Source organism: Benincasa hispida, chromosome 4, assembly GCF_009727055.1.
Source record: "Benincasa hispida cultivar B227 chromosome 4, ASM972705v1, whole genome shotgun sequence".
Taxonomy (NCBI): domain Eukaryota; kingdom Viridiplantae; phylum Streptophyta; class Magnoliopsida; order Cucurbitales; family Cucurbitaceae; genus Benincasa; species Benincasa hispida.
In genome coordinates this window covers 26,756,827-26,781,352 of record NC_052352.1, presented here as the reverse complement: position 1 = coordinate 26,781,352, position 24,526 = coordinate 26,756,827, and the positions used below count along the sequence as shown (strand labels likewise).

The window sequence follows — 24,526 nt, the reverse complement described above, 5'->3', positions numbered from 1 at the left end:
TTTACATATGTTTTTTATTTATATTAAATTTGAACTTGAATCTTGTTTTTTGTTTTTTGTTTTTATAGAATCTTGAAGTATGATGATGGAGTTAGAGTACTTGATGAAAATATGAACATAAAGTACTTGATGAAGGGTTTTGGGTATAAAATGTTGATTAATTTCCCTTCCCCCCTTTAACAAACTTTGTTTTCATTTTACAAACTTGTATTTCTTCTCTTTCAATTTGTGTTGTTGATCCTTTGTTGTGCTCTTTTGATTTGCAAGTGTAGGTGGAGTTTTGAATTTATTTGTTGCTGACCATTTTGAGATATATACCTAGAATCATATATGCAATTTATATGCTTGTTGGATAGAAAAGAAAGGATTTAGAAGTGTAATTTTGTCATGTATGTTTTCACATTTCAACTATAGGTTTACCGGCCTTATTGTTTGTTCATGGTTGTTAGATGTAAGTTGTGGTAAATAAGTTAATAGACATTTTGTTATTTATGGATGAGTTCTTAAATGTCAATTTGTAATGAGTTTTCCAAGTTCATTTTGATTGAAAATGAAAACTATTTCAAGTTTAATAATAATAATAATAGCTTAAAAAAATAAAATCATTTAAAGAATTCTCCAAGTTATGGAACGAAATTGTCTAAAAAAGACCAGGCCAATCTGACTAGGGTCAAACTTGACTCGAACCGTCCATACAGAACCGGTGCATTTCTGATTGAGTCAATTTTTTTTTAAAATCAAGTTGATCCAACCCAATTACACTCCTAGCTTGTTTTTCTCGAGGACATTGAAAAAAGCCTCCATTGGACCAAATGGGAATACCTTGAGTGGAAGTAGGAAAAATAGCTCCACCATCCTCATTCCCATCTTCTATGGCAGGGGAAACTTTTGCATATTCGAAGTTTTTGGATAGCCTATTACAAGTATTTGTGGGGTAGCCTTAACTTGACAAGCATTTAGGATCGTATGACAACACTAGAAGGGTGTGAAGAGTGTTGCTTGTAAAATTAAAACTTATTGATAAATTTAAAATCAAATTAAAGCAATCTAAAATAATTTAAACTAATGAAATAATTAGCAACAAAAATAAGTAAATTACATAAACTAAAATAGTAGAGAGAAAAAAATAATACTGGTAATTTTTATAGTGGTTTGGAATCCCTACTCCACTTTGTTTATGGGTTCATGAGGTAAACCACTATCGATCCTTTTCAGAATTAAGATCCAATCTTTTTCAATGGGTTCAAGATCAAACCACTACATATCTTTTTTCTTTTTCGGCTTCAAGATTAAGCCACTACACTCAAATCCAATGTGCACCTACACCTTATTACAAATTTTCAAGTGAATTGATGAAATTACAAAATCCACAAAATATATATATATATATATATATATATATATATATATATTCTCAAAAACTCAAAATAATCTCTCTTAAAAATGAATCTCTAACAAAAATAGTTGTAAGGATATGAAATTTTGAAGTAGATCAACAATGAACATGGAGAGAAATTTCAATAAAACTGGAGGATGAGAGATTTTGCAATTGAATAATTAATTTTGAGGAAGATGACTTCTTAGATTTAAAGAGATTTTTGGCTAAAAAAAGCATATTAAAAGTAGGATTTAAAAATGGCCATTGGATGAGAGTTTAAAGAAATAAAGGGTAGATCAAATGGTAAAAGAAGGAAAGAAGAATAATGATGTGATGATGATGGTAATAATAAAAAAATAAATTAAATTAATTTTTAAAAGAAAAGTAGCCGTTGGACAGCTTTTCCTTTCTTTTTTTTGTTATTATTTTGAATTCCTTTTAAAATTTAAAAATAATTCTTTTAGTTTCTTTTTAATTTTAAAAATGAATATTCGTATAACGCCACGTGTCACAATTTGAGCCTTCCAATTGATTTGATTAGTCACATGTATTATCTATTCAGCTATTAAACAATGTCTTTGGTTTACTAAAGACGTCGACATCATTTTTTTAGCTCGACGAAAACAAAATACTTTCCTTAAGAATTGTTTTATAATTTTCTTTTGTATAGAGATCATCTATAAAGCAGGTCCTTTTGAATGACAAAAAGGTTGATATAGATGTTATGGGTGGCATTTTTTTTGTTTACATCTTATATTTAGGAATTTATCTATCTCCCGTAAAGGAGCTGAATGAAACCAAAGTTTCACGTTCGGTTTTGAATTAGAGATGTTCAAAATAATGAATCAACGTCGACTATAACCCCTAACCTTCAAAGCTAACGATGCAAGTTTGATTCTCGCTCTCCGTTTATCTTATTCTTATGATATATTATAAATATAATAAATTATTTATACATGATTGGTCCACGTGTATCATGTCATCACCACGTAGGAATTTTCTTTCTAATCTTCTTTTAGCCACAACTTCTTCATTTGATGTCTGATTTGAGCGACTTAAAATGCGTTGGAATCAACTCTTCGAGCTCTACACTATGGACACCTAAAAATACTCAAACGTTAGTAAATGAAGATTTTCTTATCATTGGAACATATAGTAAAATTGAAGTTCATAAGACTAACAATCTCTAATTTTTTATGATGACAAATTGCAAAAAAAAAATAATAATAATAATAACAAAGTAAAATGTGTATAATTATATTGAAAGAATTCAAACATATTCGGTCATTAAGAAACACATATATTTTTCTAATCAAATTCTCTCGCTTTTGTTATCATCAAAAGATAAAGAGTTAAAAAGTATAAGTTTCTCCTCAAAATAGTAATCATATCATAATAAATGAAAGATAAAAACTCCCCCTCAAAATAATAGTCAAGCAAATATAATAAACTCATCAATGCACATGAATATTAATATTAATGGACAAATGCATAATATACAAACAATCATAAATATAACAAATTAAATCAATTATGATTAGCACAATAAACATCTTATTTTAAAGAGGCATTTACTCCCCTAAAAATTATCCTACTTCAAAAAAAATATATATGTAAAGAAAAAATGACGGAATTTCATATATCAACATAAACAAAAATAACAATTTCAATTTAATCACTTTTTCAAATACTTAAAAATCTAGTAAATATAGCATTAAACAATATATTCAATAGTAGACTTCAAACTATATCAAATGTGGAAACACGTTTTAAAAAATCTATCATATATGCTATCTCATAAAAAAAAAAAAAAGAAAGATGAACAATATCGAAAAGATACAGAAAATAAAGTTGATCACTAAATTAACTCCAAAATAATTTCATATCAAATAGTAGTAATCAAATCAAAATAATCAAGTTCATAGAATTTTGGTGGTGTGCCAAATTTAATTCATACAAGAGAATGTCAATTTAACCACATAATATATAATACCAAAAATAATTAACAAGATACCAAATATGTCTTATAATATAAAAGATGAAGAAGAATTAACATAATCAATGCTTAATAAGAATTCAAGAAAAATATAATTTCAAACAATTCCCTTAAAAAAAATATTAAACAACTCTTTTCCCTTCACCTCATACTCACTTTAAACAAAAATCAAATTTCATTTAAAGATCGCAAAATAAATTTTAAATTCACATCGAATAGGAATTCAAAAATCAAATAGGGATTTAACATTTAAAAAATGCATCGAGACTTTAAAACAAGTCATCAAAACACATAAACTTTAATTTAAAAATTAACTTTTAAATTTATAAAGCTTCTAAATTTTTTTAAAAATATATTCAAACTACTTATTTTAAAAATATATTCAAGTATTTCAAATAACTTGTTTTACACAATAATAGCAATAATTAATTCAAATCAATTTCAACCATCAACCACATAATAAAATTTGCTAAAGTTTCAAAAAAAACATATCAAATATTTAAATTTTGAAATGAACATGGAAACTATCTATTAAAGATCAAGTACGATAATTTCAAATTCAAACAATCAACTTAAAAAATATATATGCTAAAAAGATTTTCAATATATGGAAACTAAAACAAAACAATTTAATTGTCCCAACAACAACAATTTATTTCACCAATAATTAAGAATATTAACTCAAGATATATATATTAAGACCCCGTTTGATAATCATTTGAGTTTTTTTTTTTTTAAGTAAGTTAATTATATCCACATTTCTTATAATGATTTGCATTTTTCTTAAGTATAATGGTTAAATTCTTAACCAAATTTCAAAAACAAAAACAACTTTTTGAAAGCTATTTTTCTTAATTCTCAAATTTTGGCTTGGTTTTTTAAACCATTGATAAAGAGTAGATAACAAAGGAAGAAATTTGAATGTGGGAATAGTGTTTATAAGCTTAATTTTAGAAAAAAAAAACTAAAAACAAAATAGTTATCATAGGGGTCTAAAATATTCAACTATCCATAAAGATATATTTTTTTTTATAAAAAAATCAAAATTTGAATTTGAATCCCATATACATTATCACAAAAAAAAAAAAAAAAAAAAAAAAAAAAAAAACATAGAATCATTGTTCAAGTACCCCTACTCCAATTTAAAAGAAATTAAATAAATAATCGAATTAAATAATCAAAGAATTTTAAGTGTCTGACTCCTAAACCAAAACATAGACATTTGAGAAAAATATGTGTAGAAGTGACGTCAAGTCTCAAAGGCTCGGTCATGGATTCTTCTTGTCATTCATCGATCTGTCCTTGCCTTTACCTGGAAAAGAAAACATGTAAAGAAAAGGGTGAGTATAAGAATACTTCATAAATGACCCACTGTTAGCTCTCAAATAGAGCTAATTTTATGTCCTTAATTCTTTTACTTTGGATGATTATTGTATTCTATTTGTTTTATTTTGTAGGAGAATTGATCCAGTGGAGAGACTATGTTGCAGAAATGAAAAATCGAGCCAAAAGAATGTAAAATTTGGAGCCGGATGCACCAAACTAAGCGGAGATGTCAAAAAGAACAAAGTACCCTGTTTCAGCATCGTAACGCTCCTAAATTGCGTAAGTCCAATGCTTGCTTGACGCTTGAAGGCAGTATGCTAATGTGTAGAGCAGCGTCGCAATGCTACCCCGAGCGTTGCAATGCTCCGAAGATAGACAACGCCACCGTCGTGATGCCAACCCAACACTAAAAGGCAGAATGGTCAGCGTTGCAACTTTCACCTGGAGCATTGCAACACTACATACTTCAACGGACGATGCCCCTCCGCGCGTGCGCAATCGAGCGTCAGAGCTCCGTTGCAACACTTCTTCAATGTTGTGATATATACCGCCGCAGCGTTGCAACGCTCTCCCTAGCATTGCGACGCTGCGCCAGATCTATAAATTAATGTTTTTGGGTTCAACCGAGAGGTGTGAAGAAATTTAGTGTTTGAGTACGTTTTTGGGAGTCGATTGAGTCAAATTGTTGTGCAAATTTCATCATATTCAGCCTACTTTCTACATCTTAGATTGATTTTTTCAATATGCCTATCCAAAGTTAGGTGACTTTTTCTTGGGATTAGTCGTATGTTGAAATTCTGGAAGGATTTCTAGTTAATTTACTTAATCATTGTGAACTCTTTGGGATAATTTGATTGACTATTAATGGAATTTTTCTGAATTGATCTGACAAATTGGTTCATTGAAATTCTTGTTTACAAAATCGTCATAGCCTATGAAAAAATCAATTGATTTAGTTGTGCAAATTAGGATGATATGTGTAAGGTCTAGATTTTTTCTGACTAAACTCATGTATGGCCTGATTTAATCTTTTCCGATTAATCATGTTATAATATATGGCTTTTCTGGCTTGTAGTATGTCTCAACAATTGAACCCTTTTATAATGCAATTCGATTTTAACTTGTATTTCAGAAGAATTGTAAATTGAATTAGGGCTAATTTGGTTTATTATTGAATTTGGCTAATTGGGCTATTAGATTCTTTAATAGGTTGAGGAGTTCACATATTTAGTAAAATTAATTAGTGCCTAATAATAGAAATATAAAACATACATATTAATCTCAAAGTTTTTTCATTGATTTAATCCGACCCTTTTTGCTTGCTCAAGTTTGTTTCTTTACATTGCGTGTTAATTTTTAGTCATTGTTTCCTCGAATCCAATCAAACCCACATCACATAAAATTCTCTAATTAACCTGGCTAGTCATTAGTTTCCCTGTGGATTCGACCTTGTTCTTACTGCTTTATTGGATTTGTGGGTATATGTCTTGGATCGGTGATTTTATTTCTTTCTTTGAGTTAGTGAGTGTGTGCGACAACATTTCTGTTAATTCTAAACCTCGAAAAAATTGGCGTCGTTGCCGGGGAAACTTGGCAACTAGCCCAGGGGAATTTTAGGATTCTAAAAAAAAATTTTAAAAAAAAAACAAAAAAAAATGTATTGTTGCTTTCCTTTGGTTTATGACCCGCTCCCCTAGGAGTGCAGACCTTATTTTTTGTTGCAAATATTAACCAAGAGGGAGAAGAATCCGAAGGAGGCGTAAAAAAGAGACACTGGAAGGAGGAACCCGACAAGTTGTTGACAACATAAAAGGAGCAATGGGAGAAGAAGTTCAAGAGAAAACTCTGAGAGAGTTGGTAGAACCAGACATGGACCAGCAACCCCTGTGCATAGNCAAACAATTATTGAAAGATATCTAAGTCAAGTTTAAATTCAAAATCATAAAATAACTCAAATTATTTTAAAATAATAATAATAATAAAGTTACCAAATTATGGATCTTTTCTTTAGAAGCACCAAGATGTATCTATATTTTGAATAAATTCCTTTTTGAAACTCAATCAATCTTCAAATTTTGAATCTTCACTACAAAAGTAATGGGTTTTCATCATTTGTGACTCTTTTTTTTAGTCTTTGAATCCACCATTAAAGAAACATATATAAATGACACCTGAAAAATCAGTTATTATTAATTGTTTTATGACTTTTCAATTCAGTCAATATTGAGATTTATTACTTATATTATGATTAATTTTTTATGACAATTTATCATTGTCAATAAATAACTAAAAAGTTGACTTTTTCTGTCAATTAAACATTTATCTTGACATTAAAAATCTATCATAAAAACTTTAATGTCACATTTACAGTGTCAATAATACCTTAATTGTGACACTTTCTAAACGTCACTAGACTATTTACATTGATACTTATTTAATGTCATAACTACATCTCATTACATTTATGAAATGTCAAAAAAATATTTTTAATGATGAATAACTATATGTTTCAAACTATTCAAGAAAATAGGATAATCTTTTTGTCTTCTAGTAGAATTTGTCACTTCCAAAAATGCACACATATTGAAAATTGTGTCACATGTAAAAAGCATTAAGTGAAGTTTAACTTGAGTCCAAATTTAACAAATATTTAATTTATAGACAATCGTGTGCAGAAAGACTTGAGATTGAAATGCATGATTTTTTCCTCCCCACCTGGGTTCAAATCCTATCAATATTGACATTTTTTTATAAATGTTTTTCTGAATGGCTTAAACTATAATTTAAATATTAAAATAATAATAAAAGAACAATTTCTCTATTTGGACTCTCTAAAACGAGCTTACATGCATAATATTATTTTTTTTTTAGAAGAAAACATATAGTTGATTCTATAATTTTGATATTTACGAATTAAGTCATTTTAAAATCTTCTCATTTATCCATTTTTAAATTTTCGTACCATATCTTGATTAGCAAAATAAGAATTAATTCATATTTTTGCTTGCAAAATTATTTTATAACTCGTAAAAATAGCATTTTTTTCAAAATTACATTAGATTTTCATAACCATATTTTGCAATCAAGGTTTAATGTTATTTTCTGAAAAAATATGAATTACCCTTTAAATTGGATAAAAGAGAAGATTTTAAAATAGAAGTTATAATTTAACCAGTATAAATTTTTTAAACATAGTATAAAATTAAATTGAAAAATTATATAAATAAAATTTGTTCTAGGTAGGATTTGAAAACCCAGGTGGGAGGAAAAAATCATGTGTCTCCACCGCTATATCACAAATACAATATCAAACCCTCTTGCATACGACTTTTATAAAGTAAATATATATTCATTAAATTTAGACTCAAGTCAAATTTCACTAAGGCCACATTTACCCCACTGAAAACGTAATAGATCAATGGGAATAAAAAAAAAAGTGGGTCCCGTTTGATTACTTTTGGTGTTGTTTACTTGCGGTTTGCATTTATACTGACACATTGGCCCCACATTCAAATCTGTAATGAAATAATGTAATATGATTAATGAATAAAGAGCACTTAATCCAATTGCGCCTAAGAATTACGTCATACTATTATTGTTACCGTTATAGTTACTATTATGACTACTATTATTACTACTGCTACAGCTGAAAAATTTACTATTACCCGTTACTGTTACCACTTGACCCTCAGAGATAGAGGTAGAGGTAAGGGTAATAGTAAATTTGACAAAATTCATAACTTTAAATAAATGCAATCAAAATCAATCCAATTACGTTTGTGATTCAGACTCATTACAATCGGTCCAACAATAAAATTTCATTATGATTACACCAATTTTCATTATTGTAACAACCCGACTCTTTAACACTTACTGGAGGGATGTTACTACATGCATGCATAACTTGAAAATGAGTCTTTTGTAAATTTAAAGAAAAGAAACAAAACCTTTTTTTATTAAATAAAGCTCTAAAAGAAAAAAAAAAAAAAAAACATAGAATCATTGTTCAAGTACCCCTACTCCAATTTAAAAGAAATTAAATAAATAATCGAATTAAATAATCAAAGAATTTTAAGTGTCTGACTCCTAAACCAAAACATAGACATTTGAGAAAAATATGTGTAGAAGTGACGTCAAGTCTCAAAGGCTCGGTCATGGATTCTTCTTGTCATTCATCGATCTGTCCTTGCCTTTACCTGGAAAAGAAAACATGTAAAGAAAAGGGTGAGTATAAGAATACTTCATAAATGACCCACTGTTAGCTCTCAAATAGAGCTAATTTTATGTCCTTAATTCTTTTACTTTGGATGATTATTGTATTCTATTTGTTTTATTTTGTAGGAGAATTGATCCAGTGGAGAGACTATGTTGCAGAAATGAAAAATCGAGCCAAAAGAATGTAAAATTTGGAGCCGGATGCACCAAACTAAGCGGAGATGTCAAAAAGAACAAAGTACCCTGTTTCAGCATCGTAACGCTCCTAAATTGCGTAAGTCCAATGCTTGCTTGACGCTTGAAGGCAGTATGCTAATGTGTAGAGCAGCGTCGCAATGCTACCCCGAGCGTTGCAATGCTCCGAAGATAGACAACGCCACCGTCGTGATGCCAACCCAACACTAAAAGGCAGAATGGTCAGCGTTGCAACTTTCACCTGGAGCATTGCAACACTACATACTTCAACGGACGATGCCCCTCCGCGCGTGCGCAATCGAGCGTCAGAGCTCCGTTGCAACACTTCTTCAATGTTGTGATATATACCGCCGCAGCGTTGCAACGCTCTCCCTAGCATTGCGACGCTGCGCCAGATCTATAAATTAATGTTTTTGGGTTCAACCGAGAGGTGTGAAGAAATTTAGTGTTTGAGTACGTTTTTGGGAGTCGATTGAGTCAAATTGTTGTGCAAATTTCATCATATTCAGCCTACTTTCTACATCTTAGATTGATTTTTTCAATATGCCTATCCAAAGTTAGGTGACTTTTTCTTGGGATTAGTCGTATGTTGAAATTCTGGAAGGATTTCTAGTTAATTTACTTAATCATTGTGAACTCTTTGGGATAATTTGATTGACTATTAATGGAATTTTTCTGAATTGATCTGACAAATTGGTTCATTGAAATTCTTGTTTACAAAATCGTCATAGCCTATGAAAAAATCAATTGATTTAGTTGTGCAAATTAGGATGATATGTGTAAGGTCTAGATTTTTTCTGACTAAACTCATGTATGGCCTGATTTAATCTTTTCCGATTAATCATGTTATAATATATGGCTTTTCTGGCTTGTAGTATGTCTCAACAATTGAACCCTTTTATAATGCAATTCGATTTTAACTTGTATTTCAGAAGAATTGTAAATTGAATTAGGGCTAATTTGGTTTATTATTGAATTTGGCTAATTGGGCTATTAGATTCTTTAATAGGTTGAGGAGTTCACATATTTAGTAAAATTAATTAGTGCCTAATAATAGAAATATAAAACATACATATTAATCTCAAAGTTTTTTCATTGATTTAATCCGACCCTTTTTGCTTGCTCAAGTTTGTTTCTTTACATTGCGTGTTAATTTTTAGTCATTGTTTCCTCGAATCCAATCAAACCCACATCACATAAAATTCTCTAATTAACCTGGCTAGTCATTAGTTTCCCTGTGGATTCGACCTTGTTCTTACTGCTTTATTGGATTTGTGGGTATATGTCTTGGATCGGTGATTTTATTTCTTTCTTTGAGTTAGTGAGTGTGTGCGACAACATTTCTGTTAATTCTAAACCTCGAAAAAATTGGCGTCGTTGCCGGGGAAACTTGGCAACTAGCCCAGGGGAATTTTAGGATTCTAAAAAAAAATTTTAAAAAAAAAACAAAAAAAAATGTATTGTTGCTTTCCTTTGGTTTATGACCCGCTCCCCTAGGAGTGCAGACCTTATTTTTTGTTGCAAATATTAACCAAGAGGGAGAAGAATCCGAAGGAGGCGTAAAAAAGAGACACTGGAAGGAGGAACCCGACAAGTTGTTGACAACATAAAAGGAGCAATGGGAGAAGAAGTTCAAGAGAAAACTCTGAGAGAGTTGGTAGAACCAGACATGGACCAGCAACCCCTGTGCATAGTCCTTCCTCCTACCACCATACCATTCAAGCTTAAGCCAGGGCTGATAAACCTGTTACCAACCTTCAGAGGGATAGCAGGAGAGAACCCTCACAAACATATCAAGGACTTCCATAAGATGTGCTAAGTATGCGACCTCATGGAGTTATAAAAGAATAATTAAACCTTATGGCTTTTCCTTTCTCGTTACGGGATGATGCTAAGGATTGGTTGTACTACTTAGCTCTAGGGTCGATAACTACTTGGAATGAATTAAAAAAGAAAATCGTCAAAAAAAAAATCGGCTTCTAGAGCCCATTCAATTAGAAAAGACATCTATGGAATTAAACAATTTGTAGGTGAAACCCTATCTGAATATTGGGAAAGATACAAAAGATTATGTACTAGTTCCCCCACCACCAGATTTCTGATCAGTTATTAATTCAATATTTCTATAGTGGCATACTTTTTAATGACAGAAGTTCCATTTACTCTGCTGTTGGAGGTGCTCTTGCTAACAAGACACCTAGGGAGGCCCAGGAATTAATCTCACGCATGGTTGAAAAAAATCAAAATTTTAGGGCCAGGGCTACTGAATCTGACTCACTTGCTAATTCTAAGGTAAAGGAATTAAGATCTCAGCTCTCTAATTTGACTTCTCTTGTGACACAGATGGCCCAAGGAGGAGTAGCTCAAGTGGAAGCTTGTAGAGCTTGTGGAGTGATAAGGCACGCCTCCGAAGCATATCCTCAAGTTCAAGTCAATGCAGTTGAGGGTAATCAAAGAAAATATGACCCTCATGCTCCAGTGTATAATCCAGGATGGCGAGATCACCTAATCTTAAATAGAGAGGTCAAGGCCACGGTCAAAGGCATAACAATTCCAGTCATTCCAATCAACCATCATCATCCTCTTCAGGTATTTCATTAGAGGATATTGTCAAATATTTGGCTAATCATTCCTTAAAATTTTAGCAGGATATTCAGTAGCTGTAAAAAGACTCCCTTCAGTTATCACAGAACACCAAGGCATGGTTGCAGGAAACCAAGAAGAGTGTGAAAAATTTGGGCACTTAAGTCACACAATTAGCTACTGTGGCGGGTTATTTAGAAAGCAAGGATTCGGAGAAGCTACTTGCTCAGTCGGACCATGCCAACGTGAGTGCCATCACACTCAATAGTGGTAAGGAGCTTCCACCACCCACACCCTCATTAGACACCTCGCCTTTACCTAGTAAGTCCAATGAAGAAGTCCAACAAGATGAGAAAAATGAGACTGAACCTGAGGTGCACCTATCTACTCCTAAGGTAAGAACTTCTCCCTTGCCTTCAGTTGAACCTTATATTCCTAAGGCCCTTTTCCCTAGTAGGTTGGCGAAATCGAAGCAGGACAACAGGGACGAAGAGTTGATCGAAATGTTTAAAAAGGTTCAAATCAATATCCTTCTCTTGAATGCGATCTAGAAAATTCCAAGGTACCCTATGTTCCTCAAAGAACTTTGCACGAAGAAGAGGGTAGGTAAGGATAAGGAGCGGGTTGTGGTAAGTAAAATGTTTTGGCTTTGCTTAAACATAATATGCCTGAGAAATATCGAGACCCAGGTATGTTTACTTTACCCTGTGTCATTGGTAGTAGAGTTATTCGCCATGCCATGCTTGATCTGGGGGCTTCTATTAATATCATGCCTTATCATGTGTATGAAAATCTTAAATTAAATGATTTGCAAAAAACTGTTGTTTGTATCCAATTGGCTGATAGATCTTACATTCAACCCCTAGGGATAGTTGAGGATGTGTTGTTATAAGTTAAAAATTTGATTTTTCTTGTTGATTTCTATATTCTAAAAATGGATGAGGTCTCTTCCCCTTTTTCCTCTATAATTCTGTTAGGTAGGCCTTTTATGAAAACTGCGAAAATAAAAATCGATGTTGATAAGGGTTGTCTTTTTGTAGAGTTTGATGGAGAAGTGGTTGCATTCAATATCTATGATGCTATGAAACTTTCTGAGGAATATTTATCCCTTTATATGATTGAAACACAGGATCTAGTGGATGAGATTGTTTTACATGATGGTGATGATGACTATGATAGGTTGATTGCTCCATATATTGATTTGGATTTGCATGATTTGTCTCTCTCTTCTATTTATGTTAGAAACCACGAGGAACTTTTTCTGATGTTGTCAATTTGTAGGTACAAGGGATTGAGTTGAAGGCTCTCTCTAGTCATTTAAAATGTGTACCTGAGGGAAGGAAACGCCTTTCCAGTTATAATTTTAGGGAGTTGACACCCACTCAAGAGGAATCTTTAGTTGAGACTCTGAAAACTTATAAGAAGGCCATTGGGTTGACTCTTGGTGATCTTAAAGGAGTAAGTCCTTCTCTTTGCATGCACAGAATAACCTTGTAGGAAGGAGCCAAAGCCACAATTTAACCTCTGAGAAGGCTCAACCCCACTATGAAGGACGTTGTTCTCAAAGAATTATCAAGCTCAATGAGGCCGGTATAATTTACCCAATTCTTGACAGTAAATGGGTAAGTCTTATTCACATGGTACCAAAGAAAACTAACATGAAGATTGTAGAGAATGATAGAGGTGAGATGGTGCCGATGCGCATCCAGAATGGTTAGAGGATGTGCATCGACTTTCAAAAGTTCAATGAGGTAACTAAAAAGGATACTTTCCTATCCCTTTTCTTGACTAGATAGTGGAACAGCTCGCCGGGAAGCCATTCTTTTGTTTTCTTGATTCTCAGGATTTTATCAAATCTTGATCGTTCAAGAGGACCAAGAAAAGACTACCTTCACATGCACTTACGGGACCTATGCATTTAGGAGAATGCCATTTAGGCTTTGCAATGCCCCAAGTACGTTCCAAAAGTGTATGATGAGTATTTTTTTTCTGATTTCATAGAAAAGTGCGTTGAGGTTTGCATGGATGATTTCACAGTTTATGGAGAGTCTTTCGAGGATTGTTTGAATAATCTTGGTCTTGTTATGAAATGTTGCATTGAAACTAATCTTGTGTTGAATTATGAGAAGTGTCACTTTCTAGCTTCACATGGTACTATTCTAGGACATCTAGTTTCTGCTAAGGTAATTTAGGTAAACAAGGTAAAGATAGATGTTCTTGCTAACCTCCCCTATCCTACTTGTATTAGGGAGATTTGTTCTTTTCTTGGTAGCACAGGTTTTTACAGGCACTTAATCAAGGCATTTTTTAAGTTGGCTTTACCACTATCTAAATTGTTGTAGAAGGATATGCCTTTTGAGTTTGACAAAGAGTGTCAAAAGGCCTTTGACACTTTGAAGGAAAGGTTGACCACTACCCCGATTCTTCAGCCCTCACGATGGAATGTTCTATTCAAGATAATTGCTAGTAACCTAGCAATGGGAGCAGTTTTGGGATAGTGGGTTGACAAGAAGAGTCATGTTATATGCTTCACATCGAGGACCCTGAATCCTACCCAGATTAACTAACCATGACTAAGAAAGAGTTTTTGGCAATTGTTTTCGCTTTAGACGAATTTTGCTCTTACATTCTTGGCTTTTCTGTTACTATTTATACTGACCATTCTACTTTTAGGTACCTCATGACCAAGAGAGTCTAAGCCTCTACTTGTTTGTTGGATGCTTCTTCTTTAGGAGTTTAACTTGACCATCAAGAATAGGAGGGGAGTAGAAAATTCAGTGGCAGACCATTTGAGCAAGATTGTGCAAGAAGAAGACCCTACGCCCATACAAGAGGATTTTCCTGATGAGTTTCTATTCCATATCACCACATCGACACCCCGGTATGCTGACATGGTAAATTTCCTCGTGACTGGTAAGTTTCCTTATGATATGCTTAGTTCTAGGAAGGCTAAACTAAGGAGTGACTCGAAATACTTTGTTTGGGATCCACCATACCTTTGAAAGATTTTCTCTAACCAAATCATGAGGAGGTGTGTCCCCAATGAGGAATTTGAGTCCGTACTTTCATTTTGTCATGAGATGGCGTATAAAGGGCATTATAGCCCTAAAAGGACTACTAGGAAGGTTTTAGATAGTGGTTTGATTTGGAACTCTCTATTTACTAACTGCTTCGTGTTTTGTAAATGTTGTGAGAAATGTCAGAGGTCGGGATCTTTTTCTAGGAGAAACGAAATGCCACTTAACTCTATTATTGTGTGTGAGCTTTTCGATGTCTGAGGTATGGATTTCATAGGATCTTTTCCTTCCTTCTATGGGTACTTATATACACTGTTAGTCGTTGATTATGTATCAAAGTGGGTTAAGGTTATCCCTACTAGGACTATCAATGATGTTGTTGTTTCAGGATTTTTAAGGGCTAACATCTTTTCCAGGTTTGGTATTTCTCGAGCCATAATCAGTGATCAGGGTTCACACTTTTGTAACCAGACCAGTGAGACTCTTATGAGGAAGTATGGAGTTCATCATCGAGTTACTATTCCGTACCACCTTCAGACAAATGGCCAAATAGAAATATCCAATAGAGAGGTCAAGAGTATCCTTGAGAAAACCGTCAACCCCACGGAAGGATTAGAGCGCGTGCCTCGACGATGCTCTTTGGGCTTACAGAATTGCTTTCAAAACTCCCATTGGAACAATGCCCTTCAAGCTTGTCTATGGCAAGGCATGCCATTTTCTGGTAGAGGTCGAGCACAAGGCCTATCGAGCGGTTAAGCAATGTAATATGAATTTAGCCTAGGCTGGTGAAGAAAGGCTTTTGGAACTACGTGAATCGGAGGAATTACGTCTTAAAGACTATGAGAACTCGAGACTCTACAAGGAAAAGACAAAGTTAATTCATGATAAGGGTCTTGTAAGGAAGGAGTTCAGGGTCGATCAAAAAGTTTTACTTTACAATTCACACCTCTCACTCATGTCTGGTAAGCTTAAGTCCAAATGGTTTGGTCCTTTTAAGATTATTAATCTGTTTTCTTATGGTGCAGTTGAGATCAGGAGCCTGGAGATTGGAAAGGAGTTCAAGGTGAACAGGCACCGCCTCAATATCTTCAATGAAGGGGAAGTCAACTCAACTCGCTCGAGTTTCCTATTAACTCTACCCTCAATCACTTAAGCCTGTCCTCACTCAATGTCGAGCAAAAGATGTTAAATGTTGTGCTTCCTGGAGGCAGCCATGCGTTAAAATATTTTCTGCTTTTGTTTCTTTTTCTTTGTTGTATCTTTTTTTTTAATAAATTAAAAGGATGGTTTATTACACTTCTTTTTCTTCACAGGAAAAGCATACTTTTTGCTCTTTAAAAGATAGCCTTCCCTTGATCATGCTCATGTCTAATTCCAGGGGAGTTTTTCTATTCCCCTAGTCCCCTCTTTTTGTCCTTAGAATGAATTGTAGCTTAATTATACATTGAGGATAATGCATGTTTCTAAAATTGAAGGTGGGCGAAGCATGCTTCTTGATTTTGTGATTTTGTGCAAAACCTATACCATTTTTTTTTTTTTTGGATTTTCTCTATGATTGTTTGGTGTTTGAATGGTCTGTTCGCTTTGTTTGTCGTTTCCTCTTGATGACAAGTTGATGATGCACTCATTGGGTTATATGTTTTTTTTTTTTTTAAAAAAAAAAAAGGAAATTCTTTCATGATTGTGAGCTTTTTATAAAAATCTCTTCGTGAAGCCTATGCATAATAAACCTAGCGTTGGGAATGGTATCCTAAATCTCCTAGTAGTCTTCTTTTTTGTAAACTCTGTAAACATATTGTTATTAATAAAATAAGTGTTAGTTTATAAGCATTTACTCAATCCAATAAACTAAGATCCGAGGTTATTTTATGTAACTTAAGCATGTATGTGGAGACATACAAGTGGATCGTGCCTTAAGTAATAACCTAAATGATCTGTAGTATATGGATAAAGGAGGGATCTCTTATCCTAGTGACACTACGGATATGGCCCGCTTTATAGATGTTATAAGTGTTGTAAAGTGCTACAAATGATCTGATCCTGATCATTCATGTGGAGACATGCGAGTGGAGGTATCCTATACAAAGAGTTTATATAAGACCGAACCATGAAATGATTAGCCTCTTTATATAATGTCGTTGATAATTAAGACTTGTATTTCACTAGGATGACCATAGGTGACATGACCTAAATTCTTAGTGAGTTGGGAATTCCTGCCTATGAGGATGGTCATTTGATTTGTATAGGTGAGAGTGACCAAATTGCCAACTCAACAAGTCTACCATTTTAGAGATTCGTCTAGTTGGGGAGCTGGGAACTCAGCTACACAAAATGGAATTCACTCCTTTCTTGAAACAAGGGTAAGTAGATAAATTGCTCCCTTAAGGGATGATTCCGGGTCTTGAACATAGTGGCCACAGCCTCTCTTGGGAAGAGAGGACTCAATCATAGTGGGACTATGACTTATTATTCATTAGAGAAATCAGTGGTACTTAAGGAGTTAGATGTAACTACAGAGGAAAAACAGTAAATTGGCCCAGTTGTACTTACGAGCGATTTGTGAAGGGTCATCGCACTGTTGATTCGTTATATCCAATGGACACAGAAATATATCTATAGTGCGAAGAGTGCAATTGTCGATCTTTAGTGGAGTGCCCAGTAGTTAACGTATGGTGGATATCGTGATTAAAGAGTTTAGTCAATTATTCAAGTACCATTGGAGCTTCAAGCTACAGGTCCATAAGATCCCCTTGGTAGCTCAATGGGTTCATGTTGAGAATCAAATTTTTGGTTAGTTTGAAGTGTTCGAATTAACAAGAAGAGATTTGATTATATATGATATAATCAAATTGATTCAATTATATGTGACTAAAGAGTTTAGTCAGTTATTCAAGTACCATTGGAGCTTCAAGCTACAAGTTCATAAGATCCCCTTGGTAGCTCAATGGGTTCATGTTGAGAATCAAATTTTTGGTTAGTTTGAAGTGTTCAAATTAACAAGAAGAGATTTGATTATATATGATATAATCAAATTGATTCAATTATATGTGATATAATTGATATGATGTATTTGATACATTATTTTATTGGAGGAATTAATATAAATTTGATTTATATTAATTGTCATAAAATAAAAAAAAGAACTATGGTTTATATGTTGCATATGATGCAATATTAAAACTATATTTATTTATAATTTATTAATTATATGATAATTAATATTCTTTTTTCTCTATAACCGACTTGAGTGAGGGGTTATTTGCGGTTTATGGTAACTGTGAGATAAAAGGAAAAAAAATTTCCAAATTCATTCAGTCGGATACTTCTCATAAAACACTATCGAGTAAAAGAGTTTTACTAAATGATAGTATTACGGAGTAAACGGTAGGTGTCGAGTATTCTATACGATAGTTACTCGTTGCTACACGAGTAGCAAGTCTATATGATAGGCTTCTTCTTACTACATGATCGAGTATCAAGTCTATATGATAGACTTCCTTCTTCTGTCGCATACTTGATTGTTTACTCAATCGTTTACTTCCTCCTTCCCTCTATCCAAAGTCATACAGAGCCCACAACTCCTAGATTCTCACACTGAGAATACAAAGGTAGCCTCTTGGTGGTGTCTTATTATGTTCGAGGGTCAAAGATCGAGTTGTACTCGATTGTGATCGAGGAATTTCTAGTTCGTGTTGTTTGCTGAATTGCTCGTTGCATTCATGTTGTTTGGACGTATTAGTGACTGATCGAGGGAAATACGTAAAGAAAGAGTTATTCAAAGGTATTATACTCGATCCCTTTGTATTTACTTTGAAGAAGCATGTTGTAATTTAGCCTTTATGCATAATCGTTTCTATTAGACTATAAATGTATGTGCTTTTTCTCAATGAAGTTGGGAACGATCCACTTCCACTCACTAGTTCTCTAATTTAGAGTTCCTTCACCTAGGTTAAAAAAAAAAAAAAAANAAAAAAAAAAAAAAAAATTTATAAAACCCTTAAAAGTCTTAGAAACAGGTTACCTATCTCAGATTTCGTTGTCACCTCACAAGGCCCCTTTTTAGCTTGGGAGTAACCTTTAGTGCCTGAGAGCAAAATTAGATAGTGAGAAAATAGTGGCCTAATGTGCAAGTAAAAATAAAAAGAAGCAAACTAGTTGTTGAATTATTAAAAAAAAAACATAAAAAGGAGATATATGTCGGCATGCCTACAAAAAAAATAGTGTGCATAGATAAAGGTGAAAAGAGCTACCTTCGTCGTGTCTAGTTAGGGCCCGCGAGAAAAGAGTGATAGGTTTCCAACGGTAGAGTATGAAACTAGCCCTCTAAGTAAAATAAATGCCCCCTATGTTTTGTGTGTGTGAGTTTTAGGCATTCTTGGCTAGTATTGCTCTTTGATTAGCAAGAACGATATGTCTTGGGTTGATAACCGAGCCAGAGTAGAGGGAAGATGAATTTGGAGTAGGGTAATGAAGGAATGTACATGCATGCAAGAGAAGCAATCAGAAACAATAAGCACTCTAATTACACTTAATTTGAGTTCTTAAAGCATGTACAGTAACAACTTACAAAATAAAAGGGTTTAAGAACTATTACCTTTGAAGAATCCTCCAAATCTGAGTTTCTCTCCACAAATTCAGCTTCAAATCAATAGTAGATCACCAAAAGTATCTTCTCTACTATTCTCAACCTTGAAGTTGAGTGGTGAAACTCTGATTTGAAGTGAATTGAAAAGAAAGATGGAGAAGGTTTAAGAGGGAGAGAGACTTTTGCAGATTTCCAAAATTCCAGCAACCTCCTCATTAACCTCAGAAATTCTCAGTTTTTATGTCACTCATACATGCATCCACTCAAGGATATCAACCATTGTCACTTCAATTTACAATGAAAAAGTGGGATAAGTGTTTGATAGAGATGATGCCACAAAGCAACTCTAATTTTGTGGATTTCTCCACTAAATCATATAGATTTTCAACTTTTGATTTATTTAATTCAAAATTAAACAAAATCAAAATTCAATTTCTTAAATTGAATTTTGAAAATTGAAAATAAATTTGATTTAATTAATTAAACAAATTTAATTAATCAAATAATAATTTAATATCAAATATTAAATTAATCAAACACCTAATTTTAAACACAAATCCTATTCATGTAATTTAATATTTAAATCAACATTTAAATATTTTAAACTCTCCAATTTTATTTAATTTCGATATATTAAACATTTAATTGTATCGAATATAATTATGCAAACCCTAATTTGAATTTGAACATTTCAAATTGAAACCCGAAATTCAATTTGAACATTTCAAATTAAAATTCAATTTGAACACTTCAAATTGAAAATTTTGATTTTGAATATTTCAAAATCACTCTATTCACTAATCCAAGTTGTTCTTGTTTTACGAGCTAGTAGAGAGACTTCACAGGTTGTTCGTAATAACGGTTGGGTCAAATGTTGTTTTACCCCAAAAATTACATATTGTTTCTTAGGTTCCACTAATTCTTTAATGAACAATTGGTTTGTAATCCAGTCACTAAACCGAATCCTTCTCAGGCCAATGAAAGGGTGGGGCCCCTTGTTCAAGATCTGGATTCAGTACTTAAGGTAACAACCTTTATATTAACCCTAAATCAGGTAGGTGTGAATTCCATCTTGCACCCTATGTCCCCAACTACCTAACGGTCTTACCCCTGAAATGGGAGGCTTATTGAGCTGGCTCTGTTGAGTCAACCCTCAACTATGCAAATCTAAGGATAATCCCAAATAAACATGAGTTCATAGTTAGATAAGGATTAAGGTCGAGTTACCTGGGTCATATTATTCAAAACAGTCTGTCTTAAACAGTAAACAACGTTTATAAAGTAAGAGTGACTTATTTCTTAGTCCGATCTTATGCAAATTCATTGCATAGGATGCCCCCACTTCTCATGTCTCCACATGAACGATTCAGAATCACATCGTTTGTATTATTTACAAGTGCAATTTACATATTCAACAACATCTTTATTGAATAAATATCAATAACATCTTTTATTGATAATGGAATATGTTTAACTTTTACAAACTACGAGTTTTAGGACATACAACCAAATCGATAAAAAAAAATTGGGTGCTTTTCGATTTATGAAAAAGTTTTCATGTCTTAGCATTCATTCATATATGGCTTTGATTGCAAAAGTTCTTTTTCTAATGAGTCTCAATTAAATGATTATTTGAATTCAGATTATTATATGATTTATTGTGCGACCTTAAGGACTGTTGAGACTTGAGATAGGATTCGATAAATTGAGTGAACAATCTCTTGTCAATTGCATGATTAAGTGTTATGACCATGCTCCGGACGATCAAGAACTAAGTTGGGGGTGTTTATTAGCTCTAAAAAAGAGCTAATTTTATGTCCTTAATCTTCTACTTTGGATGATTCTTGTGTTCTATTTGTTTTATTTTGTAGGAGAATTGATCCAGTGGAGCAAGTACACTGCAGAGATGAAAATCGAGCCAAAAGAATGGGAAATTTAAAGTCGGATGCACCAAATTGAGTGGAGATGTCAAAAAGACGGAAGTACCCTATTTCAGCATCGCAACGCTCCTAAATTGCCTAAGTCCAACACTTGCTTGACGCTTGAAGACAGTATGCTAGTGTGCAGGGCACTGTTGCAATTCTCCGAAGATAGACAACGCCACCATCATGACGCCAGCCCAACGTTGTAAGGCAGAATGGTCAGCGTTGCAACTCTCACCCTGAGCATTGCAATGCTATGTACTTCAACGGACAATTGATAACAGTCAGAAATGCATGTTATTACAGTGCTAAGTTATTAAATAGTGCAGGTTTGCGTTGATAAAATATATAAAATTGCATCCAAAAAAACATTAAGTTCATAATATTGCGGTCGCATGCGTCCATCACATGAAAACAGTTAACTTATGTATTTTTGTGCAGAATATACGTTGACGCAATGCGGAAAATGCGATCACAAGAAATCAACGGTCGAACGCAGTGTTTCCGCAAGGCTTTGCTATGATTTGTGCTAGCAAATATCTACTCAAGAAGGATTGTCGCATAGAGCTAACGCAACTTGGTAGGCGCATCTAGGTGAAAAGCATAATAAATCACGATGGGACAGAAAGCTAATGATGGTCGATTCCGAATTATGTTGACAAGCCGTTAACGAACTACTATAGCAAGTACACTCAACTTTTCGGTGACAAATATTCGGCGCATCAAACAGAGAATTAATGCCATCTCATCAGTGCAATCATAAGAGAGAAAAAGCCTTTCACCCTGAAGCTCTATAAATACCGAAGACAACCTTCAGTGAAGAAGTTCGGACAGTAGATAATTTTCCCTTAGATAGAAGTAGCCTTGTTCATAGTTTTTCATTTACTTTGAAGGCAAAGTGAGAGATGGGAAGAGACGCCGAAAGATTGCTCTGGTCAGCTCGAGAGAGAGAACAGAGGCGTGGAAAATCGGAGAGAGGGCCGACTCTCGCGAGAGCGAGATTATCTTTTGAACAGAGTAGAGAAGAACAGTATAAAAAGCCTTGGGAAGCAAGAGATTGCTACCATGCTCTTTATTTTCATTTCGCATTGTTATTTTGTATTTCAACTCTATATCTATAAAATGGAACTTACTTATGTACATCTATTCACTCTCTTAAAAGCATGCATCAGTAGCTAAATCTATCGAATGGGTTAAGAAGAACTAAGCTAACATGACCTAGGATCTTCATTGCATGTGATCATCTTGTCTTATGTTGCGCCCAACACCCCTTTAGAGCTACTCAAGAGAAAGTCTAAAGAAAGAACCTAAGACTTGAGAGAACTAGGTTAGAACCTAGACTCGAGAGAGCAAGATTAGATATGCATAAGCAAGAGATAGGGACTTAGAGATAAGCTCTGTTTGCCAACATGCATCGCATGCACCCTAGAGATAGGTTATGATACTCTGCGGTCGCCTTGTTTGTGTGTGTGTCGTTTGTCATCGCATAAAAAGAATAGAGGCTTATGTGTAGGTTCATATAGACTTTATCACATATATCGCTTGCGTTCTAGAACTAGAAGCCGTAGAATTTGCGTTGAGAGATTATTTGCTATTGTATGTGTGTTGCATGATCGTATAACATGAACGCATCCTAGGAAGTGTTAGCTGAACCCCTTCTCAACCCGTCCCCCGCATATTCATCACATCTTCCATATTATCAACTCTATTCTTAACTCCACCGTATACTTTTTATTACCGCAAACAACAACCCAAAAAAAACTCTTGATTTATTGGTTACCGTAAAGTATTCTTAAAAATTATCACTGCATACCGCTTTCCTTAGTCCTTGAGTTCGACCCTGGACTTACCAGGAAACTCAGTAGAATTTATACTTGGATTCTGCTGAGAAAACTTGTTGCACAACGCATTTTCCATCACCGCAATTCCTTTCAGAAAATCACCGCATAAAATAACGCATCAAATTTTTGGCGCCATTGTTGGGGACTTCGGCAATTCAGTGTGCTAACGCTAATTTTTCTGATTTCTTTGCAGCTTTCAATCTTTGGCGAACTACGACCCAGAGATTGAAAGAACGTTTCGACGAAGACTAAGAGACAACCTCCAACAACAACACAAGAAGATAGAACTTCAAGAATGGCAGAACAACCAGAAGAAAGGGCCGCAAACGCAAATAATATAATGGCCAACCCCATCCTTCTAGCGAATGACTGTAATAGACCCATTCGGGACTATGCATCACCCAACATCTACGATTTCTCCCCAGGAATCATGAGGCCAGTGCTAGACGGATCAAGGTTTCAAATGAAACCGGTTATGTTGCAAATAATTCAGACTGTTGGACAATTTGGAGGGAGGCGTGGCGAAGACCCGCACGCCCACATCCGGAGCTTCATAGAAATCTGCAACACTTTTGTGTTCCCGAATATCTCTACCGAAAAAGTTCGACTAACTCTGTTTCCATTTTCTTTGTGTGATCAAGCACGAAAATGGGCGTATTCTCTCGAACTGGGGGAGATCATTTCTTAGGAACAAGTGGTAGAGAAGTTTATGAAGAAATACTTCCCACCTACTGAAAATGTCAAGAGAAGGAAATTAATAACGAATTTTGAACAAGAAACTGACGAATAGCTCAGCGATGCTTGAGCGAGGTTTAAGAGGCTGGTAAGAGACTGTCCACATAATGGCTTACCAGACTGCTTGCAGATGGAGATTTTTTATCAAGGAATGAACCCTGCTTCGTAGACCACTGCCAATGTGGCAGCAGCTGGTGGTCTGCTTGACAAAACATATGAGGAGGCCAAAAATATAACTGATCGCATTTCCAAAAATCACGAGGACTAGTGAGAAAGTGATCAAAGATTAAAAATTAAATATAGTGACGTGAACAATGGGGCCATCGCATCCCTTCAGAACCAAATGACTATGATGATGAGTTTGATACAAGGCATTGCAATTAATAGCACGGGAGCGAAAAAAGGGCAAGTCAACGCAATTTCTCAAACGATCGCAAGTTGTGTCATCTGTGGAGACACTCATCCAATGGAATAATGCCCAGGAAATTTGCAGTCAATATGCTTCATAAAGAATAATCCCTATTCCAATACATACAACCCTAGGTGGAGAAACACCCAAATTTCGCATGGAAAAATCAACAAAGCTTTCAACCAGTGGCACAAAAAGAAGGGCCACCCGAATTTTTCCCGCAAACCAACGATCCAACGCATAACCAAGCCAGCTGTTCACAGACACCGCAATCTTCGTCCTTAGAGAGCTTGTTGAAGCAGTACATTGAGAAGAACGAATCAG

The 24,526-nt window shown here is 34.1% G+C and overlaps 1 non-coding gene across 1 annotated transcript; it reads right to left on the bottom strand.

The window, feature by feature from the left end:
• Positions 1–23,800: 23,800 nt before the first annotated feature.
• Positions 23,801–23,907, bottom strand: LOC120076919. Its single transcript, XR_005481666.1, has one exon. It is a non-coding gene; the product is annotated as a small nucleolar RNA R71 (small nucleolar RNA).
• Between the last annotated feature and the right edge of the window lie 619 nt (positions 23,908–24,526).